This window comes from Cervus canadensis, chromosome X (assembly GCF_019320065.1).
Source record: "Cervus canadensis isolate Bull #8, Minnesota chromosome X, ASM1932006v1, whole genome shotgun sequence".
In the NCBI taxonomy this organism is placed as follows: domain Eukaryota; kingdom Metazoa; phylum Chordata; class Mammalia; order Artiodactyla; family Cervidae; genus Cervus; species Cervus canadensis.
In genome coordinates, this window is record NC_057419.1 from 115,726,708 (window position 1) to 115,737,801 (window position 11,094).

Genomic DNA, 11,094 nt, shown 5'->3' on the forward strand with positions numbered 1-11,094 from the left:
GAGGTGCCTGACACTTACACAGCCAACAGAGACAGAACCATTTTAGCCCATGGGTAGCTTTAAAAAATCCCATTTTTTTGAAAGTCTGATGACTGCTGTGAAAGAACAAAATGATGGCAAGAAAGAGCTCCTCATAGAATGACAAGCTGAGCCCATGTCCTCCAACTGCTCGGAGAACCAAAGTGGCATTTCGGAGGAAATGACCAACCAGGCGAAATATGAAGGCAATTTACGTTTGGAGGAGTACAATATTCTGATGACTTCCAGAAGTATAAACCCCAGTCCTTTCCTTATCCTCTGGCACATTCAAGACACAGAGACCTTTGACTCTTCTAAGAAAATAAACATTCTGGCCCTTCTCTGATAGTGTATGTGTTAGCTGTCAGTACAGAAGAAACAAGTGCCTGCAAAGTCCGAATTCCAGGCCTGGTCTTCCTGCCACTATTACAGAAAAGGCAGTGTATGACACAAGTGTTTAGTAATTCTGTTTCACTTTTGCTTAAGTCAAAAGGACCCGAGACTGTGTTTGGTGAGCAAATCCACCCTTCTAGCAACAGAGAGGTCAAGACAGTAAAGTGATAGATACCTAAGCACAAAAATAGGCCTACGACCAAAATTCAGATGGAAATGCAATGGTGCACATGACCACAGGTTCAAGAGTCCATAATACACAATAAGGATGCTCCGGTGGTGTTTTCAGCTCTTCATCAAAACTTCTTACTTTCCTGGGTTTGAGGCCATGATGTCAAGCAGTCACTGGATGGAGTTTGACCTGAAAGAAAAAAGAGAACACAGGAGAACTGAAAGTGTGTCTTACTGAAACACCTTGATCTCAAAATGAGTTAAGGATTGTTCTTAGATGGGCGTTTAAATGGTGCCCTTCTTTTGTTGTATTCATAAGTACATCGGAAACTGAGAACATTTAAGCCTTCCTCATACCCAGTGAGGATAGTATATCAGAAAACAGATCCAAACCCCACTCCCCAAACGAACCGAGGAGGATGAAAGGAGCCCAGGTGTCATCATGTCACTCTGCTGCTTAATTCTCTACCACCCATAAAAGAAAAGCTTCCCAGGTGGCGCCAGTGGAAACAAACCTGCCTGCCAATGCCAGACAAGTGATGCAGGTTCGATCCGTGGGTTGGGAAGATCTCCTGGAGAAGAAAATGGCAACCCACTCCAGTATTCTTGCCTGGAGAGTCCCATGGACAGAGGAGCCTGGAGGACTACAGTCCATAGTGTCACAAAGAGTCTGACACGACTGAAGCAACTTAGCATGTAAAATAAGGTCCATACCCCTTCCTCTGATATTCAGGGTCCCTCTAAGTTGGACACAAACTGCCATATATTTTCTATTTACACCATGATCCCTTTTATAGTTTTCCATGTTTGAAGATTTCTGTTTCACTGCAGCAAATTGAGCTGAATATTTCTTTGCATCAGGTGGCCAAAGTATTGGAGTTTCAGCTTCAACGTCAGTCCTTCCAATGAAGTACAGCATATTCATTTATGGGGGCAAACTGGTATAAAGATGTCAAGTCTGCTTAAATTATTTATAGATTTAGTGCTTTACCTCTATCTCTCAAGATGGTTTGAAGGGTAGACTGTTGTCTTCTGTTTTCAAATTCTACCCCGAAAAACTAAAGAAGAGAAAATGAAGCAAATGAAAAGCACAATATCGACAGCAAAAGCTAAACAACAAAACATGAGAAGCCTCTCGAGAAGACTGAATTCACTGTTGAACAGGATAGTAAAACCAAGAGGAAAGACTGGGGGAGTTTCTGGGGGCAACAGCGTGAGAGATTCCTGCCACGCCATCCCAGGGCCAACAGCCGCCAGACACTGCAAGCTCTGTCTCGTCCCTCAGCTGCATCTTGCAGCCCAACACACGGGGCTCCTCAAACCTGCTTGCCACCCAGATGAAGAACTGAGGTCACGGGGCTTGGGCACCTTCCCAGGACCACGTGCTAGTGAGGGCCGGGGTGGGCTCAGAGCCCTGGTCTCAATTCCTCTGGAGCCCCTACCCTTCCTGCCTACCCCAGGCCAAGGCCCCACCTTCTGACTTCTTAGGCCTTCCTCTTCTCAGTGCTATACGACGCCTCTGAGATGACAAAAAGCAGGCCCGCGGAAGGATGGGGACAAGGAGAATCAGAAGCACTGTGGGGTTGCTCTATGGTTTGCTAAGAACTGACTCTGTCGGAGGCCAGGGTCTCTGTCCAGTCCCAGCGCCTCCCACATGAAGGCGGTGCCCTGTCCCTGCTGCTGCCATGGGGCTTCCTGCCCAACTGCACCTGCCAGGCTGACCAGCTCCTCGCTGCTGCCCCTTCTGAGGGCTGCACAGGAGGATCTCTTGTCATTCCCTACACAGAGCTTCTGACTCCCTGCAGAAGTCCTCCCGCTGTCCCAGCCCTCACTCTGGAACCCCTCTGATAGCTACAGTCCCTTTGCTTTGGATAGTAACCTTTAGACACCTGGTAATCCTTCTGGGAAACTTCAACACATTCTCCAAATGTTTTCCCATTGAGTGTGTGAGTACTCTGATTTGCCACATAATTAGCTGGTCCTTTGGATGTAAACCTGAAGTTAAAGAGAGGGATTTTTAAACTCCTTCAACATTTGCAGCCATATTTTAATGGGGTGTCTTCTTTGAAACTGGCCACCGAACACACACCCAGATGAATGAGCTTACTAGGTGGTCAAAACCCAAAGCCTCCATCCTACGTGGTAGACGAGGAACGACCACAGAAGTGGAGCCAAGGTTTTCAAAGCTGAACTTTTGAAGACAAAAGTGTGGGATCCTCATCTGAGGTGAAAAGATACTTCCTTGATAGCTCAGGTTTTAAAAGAACAAAAAAATAATTAGCCAGCCTTCCCTGGCATGTTGTCCAGTACCTGACCCATGGGAAGGTCATGGTTGTCAGTGTGCCTGACGGTACCTGGGCAGGGGCTCAGGCAAGTCCAGTTGTGTGGAGGCAGACAAGACTCTCAGGAGAAGACAGCCTTGCATGAGAAAGAGACCGTTCTCAGCTGACTGATGTTAGTCCGTGTTATCGTCAGGATGGCAAAGGGAAGCACAGAATGGTGCTATGTGGTGATGTGCAAATCCACCTGACTGACATTTACATGATAGTGTTAAGATTAACATGACATTGTGTTTGAAAACATCTGCCCAATCAGAGGCACTTGAATATCTGGAGGATATCAAGGCAAATCTGTCTTTCTCAGAAACTCTTCCACGAAATGAAGAAGCTAGTCATAACAAATGATAATAGCCACTCTTAACTGAGAGAAAGACATAATGAATGATCTACCTTACAGGTAGAATCTAAAAAACAAAACAAAATCAAAGTAGACAAAGATACAGTGAATAAACAAGTGATGGGGGGTGGTACAAAACAGGTGAACAAGATTAAGATATATAAGCCTCCAGTTATTGAATAAATAAGCCATGAGGGTGTCATATACAGAATAAGGAATATGGTAAATAATAACTGTAATAACTTTGTATGGGAACAGATGGTAACTAGACTTACAGTTATCATTTTTTCTCCATTTATTTTTATCAGTTGGAGGCTAATTACTTCACAATATTGTAGTGGTTTTTGCCATACACTGACATGGCTGGATGCATGAGACAAGTGCTCGGGGCTGGTGCACTGGGAAGACCCAGTTATCATTTTCCAATGTATGCAAATACCAATCAGTATGTGGCATACCTGAAACTAACATCATGTTAATGTCAATTATATTTCAGTTTAAAAAAAGTAAAAAGATAGAGCTCTCTTTTCCTTCACAGGCAACAAGGAATGGTCACATGGGGACATAGAGGGAAGGTGGCTGTCTACTGGCCAGGAAGACAGTTCTCACTAGAAACTAAATATGCTGGCACCTTGATCTTGCACTTCTCAGCCTCCAAAACTGTGAGAAAGTACGTTTCTGTTATGTAAGCCACCAGGTCTATGGTATTTTGTTATGGCAGCCTGAACAAACTAATACCTATTTCACCTATTTTTCACTTTCTCTCAAACCCTTTCCAACTCCTTTGATGGGAATGTTCCACAATCACAAAGGTGGTTCCAGAGCCAAAGGAGGGAAAACAGTTGAAAATTATGGGTTTCCAATGTTGGAAATTTTTACAATCTTCCCCCAATTAAAAAAAAAAATGCACTTATGTAATGTGTTTGGAATGTTGCAAGGAGAGTTAATGCATTATTAGAACCAAAGGGCTGATAAAGTACACCTTGTTTGATGTAAGTGCATTCAGAATAGTTTATTAGAGTAAATATGTATTGTGGCAAGGTACACCACAACATCATCCCAGGCAGGGGGAAACACAAGCCTCTACGCAGATGAACACTCCAGATCTATTTACACGGAAACCCTGGGCAATCCTCATCACAGACTGCCTGGCTGCCCTCATGGTGTTAGTATTCTGTGCAGTGAAAAAGTAACTGTCAAGGATACCAAATATACAATTTGACCTACTTTCCCCATAGACTCTTGAAAAGTCTCTAACTCTGATTTTTGTGTTTATTTACCTATCACAATTCTGGGGACACATTTCCTCCCTTTCTGTGCAGGCAACCCTGTACTCCACACGTTAAGGTCATTTCCAGGTAATTCCTAAACTGCCCTGGTCATTTGACCTAAAGATGTCCTATTCCTGCTCAGCTAACCCTCAAAACATCCTTCTGAGGTAGAGCATGGACAGTCATCTCTACGTGGGAAGAATTCTCAGGGAACGAGGAACACAGCCTAGAAAGGCCAAAGACACAATGGTCAGTTCAGACCCTTTCCTGCCCAAAGGAAGCCATACCAAGCCCAATGTTTCTCCCTGACTCTCAAGTTCCACAAACATATCTTTCTAGAGCTGAAAGTCCCCAAACAAGATCTTTTAAGGCAGACAACAAAGACTTCTTTTTTAAATTACAGACCAAAATATCTACCTTGTGGTACCTTCTCGGTAAAGTGTCCTAAATGATGCCAGATTTTTAAAAGCTGAGTAAAAACCCTCAAAGGTGCCCAAGGCCCTGGTGAGCAGGGAGACCCGACAAGTCAGCAGGGCCTTCGGAGTGACTTATGAGAGATCCCAGGCCGTCCCGTTTTTCTTCACCACATATCTGACCTTCTCGGGCCATTAGATGTACTTAGAACCCAACGAGGGACACTCCTCCACCAGAAATCCTGCCGAACACACCAAGCAGGAAGGCAATATTTAAGATTCTGGGGGTGACGACGAGAAGTAAGTGCTGGTGACTGGGGAGCACCGGAGCTAGAGCTCGCCGCAGAACTTCCAACTCCGGCGTCTGTCCCTCGGCCGTGGAGAAGGCCAGAGCCAGTGTTGGTGCCCAAAGCTGCAACGAGGCGTCCGGCAGCAGTGCACATGTCTCCTGCCTCCTGCTAACTGAGGTCCCGCGTGTGGGGCCTTGAGCTCGTCGTCGTGACAGGGCCGGCTGTTTGGCATCGGACACCTGCAGCTCCCGCTCTGGGGAGAGGCAAACTGCCCTTCTTCAGGCGATGCTCAGGGTCCCGCAGCTAGAATCCAGGTGCTCTGGGGATAAGTCAGGTGTATCTAGGGTAAAGGGAAAACGCCGCTCCGCGGGGGTCACCCCGCGACCCTGTCTTCCCGGGCCCCTCTTCTGCCTAGCCCGGCACAAGGGCTCCACTACCAGCATCTTCCCAACTTCCAGATGCCCTCCTTGGCCGCCCCGAGGGTGGGCGTGGGCTCCACGCGCGCGCCACCCACGTCCACTCTGGCTGCGCAGGACCCTGCCGCTCACCCGGCCCACAGCGACGTCACGCTTCCACCGCAGGGTGAGCCCGCTCCGCAGCAGCGCTGGCAGGTCCCGCAGCCCTGGTCGCGGAGGCACCAGCAGCTGCTGGAAACCGTGCTCGCGCTCGCTGGGGCTGTGGCGCACGCAGGGTGCCGTCCGCCGCCATCACAGCCGCCACCGCGGCCAGGACCCGGCTCTCTCACGGCAGCTGCATCTTGACGCAGCCCACGGCCGTCCTCATGCCCTGACGGCGGCTATGGCGCCAGCGGCTCCTCCCCGCGCCTTCTAGACCTTCGTTAGGCAAGACAGTGCAACCGCGGCTCGGCCATGGGGCTCGCTGCCAAACGCTGCCCATTGGCTGGCGCTGCGGCCCCCGCGGAGCTCAGCCCCGCGTGCCTCCCTGCCCGGCCCGGCCCGGCCTTCTCCACACCCTGCCCCCGCGGCCTTCTCCTCCCCGCCCCCCGCCCCGCCCTTCTCCTCCCCGCCCCCCGCCCCGCCCTTCTCCTCCCGCCCCCCCCCCCCTCTCCTCCCGCCCGCCCCCCCCCCCGCCCTTCTCCTCCCCCCCGCCCTTCTCCTCCCGCCGGCCCCCCGCCCTTCTCCTCCTCCCCCCCGCCCTCCCCCCCCGCCTTCTCCCTCCCCCCCCCCCCGCCTTCTCCCCGCCCCCCCCGCCCTTCTCCTCCCCCCCCGCCCTTCTCCTCCCGCCCTTCTCCGCCCAGGTTTGCCTGGCCCCGCCCCTCCAGGCCCCGTCTCGCCTCGCCCGGCCACGCCCAGGTGCGCCTAGCCCCACTCCTGCCCCGCCCCGCCTCGCCCCACCTCACCTCGCCGCGCCCTACCCTCCCTGCTACACACCTCTGCCTGAGGACTGGGCCCCCGCAGCCACTCCCTGAACCTCTTCCACAGGTGAGGGATTCCCAGAATCCACCACCAAAACCACCACACTGCCTGCCCATCCCCCTACTCCCTTTAGGCTGAAAAGCTCCGCTTCACTCCCTTTTCCTCTATGCTGGGCTCAACCTGAACTTCGACCAAGTGAGCTAGGAAGTGGGGAACACCACCATTCAGCCTGGGAGTGCAAGATGGTGTTTTTTTTTTTTTTTCCCTTCACAGCATTACCCCAAATCATAATCAGTGTTCCCAGAAATGGTTTTCGCCAAAGAGCTTCAAAATAGGCTCTGTAGCTTGCTACAAGTCAAACACCACTCAACTAGAATTGCCCCCACGCTGTCCTCTCCAAACAGAGGACATTCATCATTAAAGTCTAAAACTTTTGTTCATTATCATAGGTGCTGAGCAAAGTAGATGCAAGTCTGGTGACCTGGAGATGATTCTGTGTGAACAAGTGGGAAGCTGACCTTTCCTGAAAGCCTGAAGCATGTATGTGCTTGGTAAAGTGCAAAGGCCTACTATGGTACGAGTCATTGTTCACACCATTCCAGGAGGCAGGAATAGTGGACCCCTAGCAGTGAGACTCTTCCAACACGGACTTAACCTTCACCCTCCAGATCAATCTGTCTTCAGCAAGGGGCAGCCACTGCTTTTACTCCTTATCAGTAGGACACAGGGCTCCGATCTTTGCCTAAGACTTGGCATGAACTGAATAAGCTTACTCACATTAGAAAAAATAAAGTTGACAACCAAGGATTACAAGGGATCAGGGCCCTTTGTTGGTTTACCACTGTACACTCAGCCCTCATATGGCAGAAGCTTGGCAAATATAAACGGAAATATGGCCATGCAAGGGAAAAGAAGAATGACCTGTGACCTCTGCCTTCAACGATCTTAAGACTTGTTGCTGTTCAGTTGCTAAGTCGTGCCTGACTCTGTGACCCCATGGACTGCAGCATGCCAGGCTTCTCTGTCCTTCACTATCTCCCAGAGATTGCACAAACGTAAGACTTGACCCAGGACTAGATACACATATAAAAAAACAAAGATACTGTGTTGTAGTCTTGATAATCGCCAAATGAGTGTGAATAATGAGCACTGCAGCTCACAGGAGGAGGGAAATGCTTTTGACCTGAGATGGGCAAAGAAAAGTCGATGAAGGGAGTTAGAGCTGTGCTCTCAAGCTGAGTGCAGAAGATTCAATCGGGCAGAAAAGAGGATGCTGGTCCTTCAAGTAAGAAGGAAAAACATGAGAAAAACGCCAGAGTGGTAGGACACAGAACCTATTGGGCCCTGAATGGGTCCTGTTGATGGGAGAGGGGGATCTTGTGATGGAGGAGGAGGAGAAAAGATCAGAATAGATGCTGGTGACATATTGGACACCTTATATCCTGTCACTGAAAGCTGTGTGTGTTTACTGGAAAGGGCCCTCCAGTAAACCCTATCAGACATTGCAGTTTCCTAATACCTATTACATATATTTATTCAAGGCTGAAATTCCACTTGTACGGACCATGTAAGAGTGTACTGGCTTATATAATGTTCCAGTATTTCTGCTCCCACTGGTCATTAGGCATTGCCTTGAGCCCCAGTGTCATGGGCTTCCCTCATAGCTTAGTCGGTAAAGAATCTGCCTGCTAATGCAGGAGACATGGGTTCAATTCCTGAGTCAGGAAGATCCCCTGGAGAAGGAAATGGCAACCCACTAAAGTATTCTTGCCTGAAGAATCCCTTGGACAAAGGAGCCTAGCAAGCTATGATCCGTGGGGTCACAAGAGTCAAACATGACTTAGCAGCTAAAAAAAAAAAAAAAAAAAAATCAATGTCATACTCCATACTCCAGATTTCCTCCTGAAATACCAACTAAAGGTCCACTAGACTTTTGGTTCTGGTCCAGTAAAGGCACTCCAGGACACTTGTGACCAACAGTCTCTCTGAGGAGTGGATGCTTATGCCATGTCACCCCTGAGAACACCCTTTGAATCACACCATGAACCTACTCTGCTCTAAAACAGAACACACATGTTCTGACTCCTGTTCCAGATCCTTGGACTTCATGCTCTTTCACAGAGTTTCTCAATACAAGACCAGGGAGTCTGGGACTTGACCCCACAGATTCTATAGCATCGACGAAGTCTAAAACTTAATATCAACAAAGGTCTTTGGAAAATTGGCTTGGGGTAGGTGCTAAATGACAACAGCCATATAGCTATGGTATAAGACAGACAGTATGGCATAGAAGGAATGTGTGAGCAGAAGAGCAGTACCACTGTCTAGCTCATATCAAGCAATGTCTCACCCACCCCAGGACCTTTGCACTTGCTGTCCCATCTTTGTGATATACCCCACCTCAAAAATGCTGTCCAGTACAACTGTCTGTAATGGCAATGTTCTATATCTGCTTTGTAGCTGCTAGTCATAGGTGACTTTTGAGCACTGGAAATGTGGCTACTGTGCCTGAAAAACTGAAGTTTAAATATTATTTAATTTTAATTAATACAAATTAAGATAGCCACATATGGTTGTGGGCTACTCTACTGGAAAGCAAAGTTCTAGAATTTCATGTTACTCTTCCTCTACGCCTTAAGTTTTTTAACTGAAATGTCTCCATTTCAGTGAAGGGTCATCCATGACTGTGTGATTTGAAATTGCAGCCCTTCCCATCTACCCCCTACCCTGTCTGCTTTCTAGCCCTCCAATGTTGCCATCCATCAGTCTATCTATGTTATTTATCCATTTTCCCTATTGTCCATTAAATCCCACAAGAGCCTGAAAGTCTTTTCCCTTTTGTTCACTATCTAGAAAATATTAGTCAAAGAATCTGCTTTTTCTGCATATGAGGACCTAGTTTTTCACAAGGAGCTTAATCTGGATCTCCTGATTTTGCAATGTTGAAAGTTAAAAAAAAAAGCAAATTGAATACTAACTTTGCACAGGTCAAACAAAACAACTGGGGATATTAGATCTGATTTTTACTTAGGAGAATGACATCATTAAGCTGAAGTTTATGTAAACACCAATGTTAAGAAAGTTTTATTGACTATTTGCAGTGAAGGAAAGTGGGATACCAGGAAGGTAACTCTGGCATTTACCTAACTACGAAAGAATGCAGGTTCGTATGAGTGGGGTTGGTGGAAACAGGGAGAGGTCAGATGTTAGATATATAAAAGAAAGCTCCTCAGGCTTTGGACATGTGTTAGGAGAAGTAGAAAAGTACTTCAGATGGTGATACAGATTGTATTTTACCAAGATGACCAAGACAGTATCTCCTAACCTCAAGATCTTCTGCAATACAGTCTTGCTATTGCTACTCTCCCATGAAGAGAACAGGGTTTCTTTCTCCATCTCCTTGAATCTGGTCTGGCCCTGAGACCACTTTGGCCCACAGAAACCAGCAGACCTAACAGTGCAGATTCTGTAAGTTGCCCTTCATTGACCTGGTAACTTTCACTTCCTGCTCTCTTGGGATGCTCCCACTCAGAGACCAGCTTCTTGTGAGAAGCCCAGTCTATAGAGAGGTGCTCTGGCAACTGAGATCCCATCCAATAGCCAGCATAACTGCCAGCCATTCAGAAGCCGTTTGGAACCTCCAATCCAGTCAAGCTTTCCCATGACCCCTGTACTAGCCCACATCTGACCATAACCACAGTGAGAAGCCAAAGCAAGAACTACACAGTTGAGCCCAATCAACCCACCAAACTATGAGAGTTAGCAGTAAATAGTTTTAAGTCACTCAGTTTAGAGATATTTGTTACATACAGATGCAGGTTCGATCCCTGGGTCAGGAAGATCCCCTGGAGGAGGGCGTGGCAACCCATTCCAGTATTCCTGCCTGGAGAATCCCATGGACAGAGGAGCCTGACAGGCTACAGTCAATAGGATTGCAAAGAGTTGGACTTGACAAGTGACTTAGCATGCATGCACATTACATACTAATAAATGACCAAAACACATGTTATGAAAACTGAAAATTATACTCCTTTATGATTTAAAAAGGAAAAAAGAGAAAATTTATATTTCTATTTGCATGTATGTGAAGAAACGTGAAGCTTCTTGCAAGTGGTCGGAATTGGCTACATGAGGAAAGGCAAGAAGGGATTTTTTTTCAAGTATAACTTAAAAAAAAAAACCATGAAAACATACTACCTATTCAAACAATTGTTTTCAAAAATGGCTCTGGATTTAGAAAATTTATGTGGTAGGGAGAGCTGATTTGAGAGTCTTGTTTACATAGCAGTTAAACTCACTAAACTAGAAGCTACCCCACCCCACCCCATCCAGTGAAAATTTGACCAGCAAGAACAGAGGATGAGCTGGAGCCCAAGAGAAAGGACAGGAGCAATGGTGATGCTGGGTTCCAAATATCTGATTGTAAAGGATGGAACTGGGCAGGAATACTCAGAGGACAGAAAGGAGCAGAGACAGCCCACCCCTT

The 11,094-nt window shown here is 47.6% G+C and overlaps 1 long non-coding RNA gene across 1 annotated transcript; it reads right to left on the reverse strand.

Annotated features, from left to right (window-relative positions):
• Window positions 1–6,218, reverse strand: LOC122435842. Its single transcript, XR_006267712.1, has 3 exons — window positions 5,781–6,218; window positions 1,574–1,640; window positions 1–772 (listed from the first exon to the last, which is right to left on the reverse strand). It is a non-coding gene; the product is annotated as an uncharacterized LOC122435842 (long non-coding RNA).
• Between the last annotated feature and the right edge of the window lie 4,876 nt (window positions 6,219–11,094).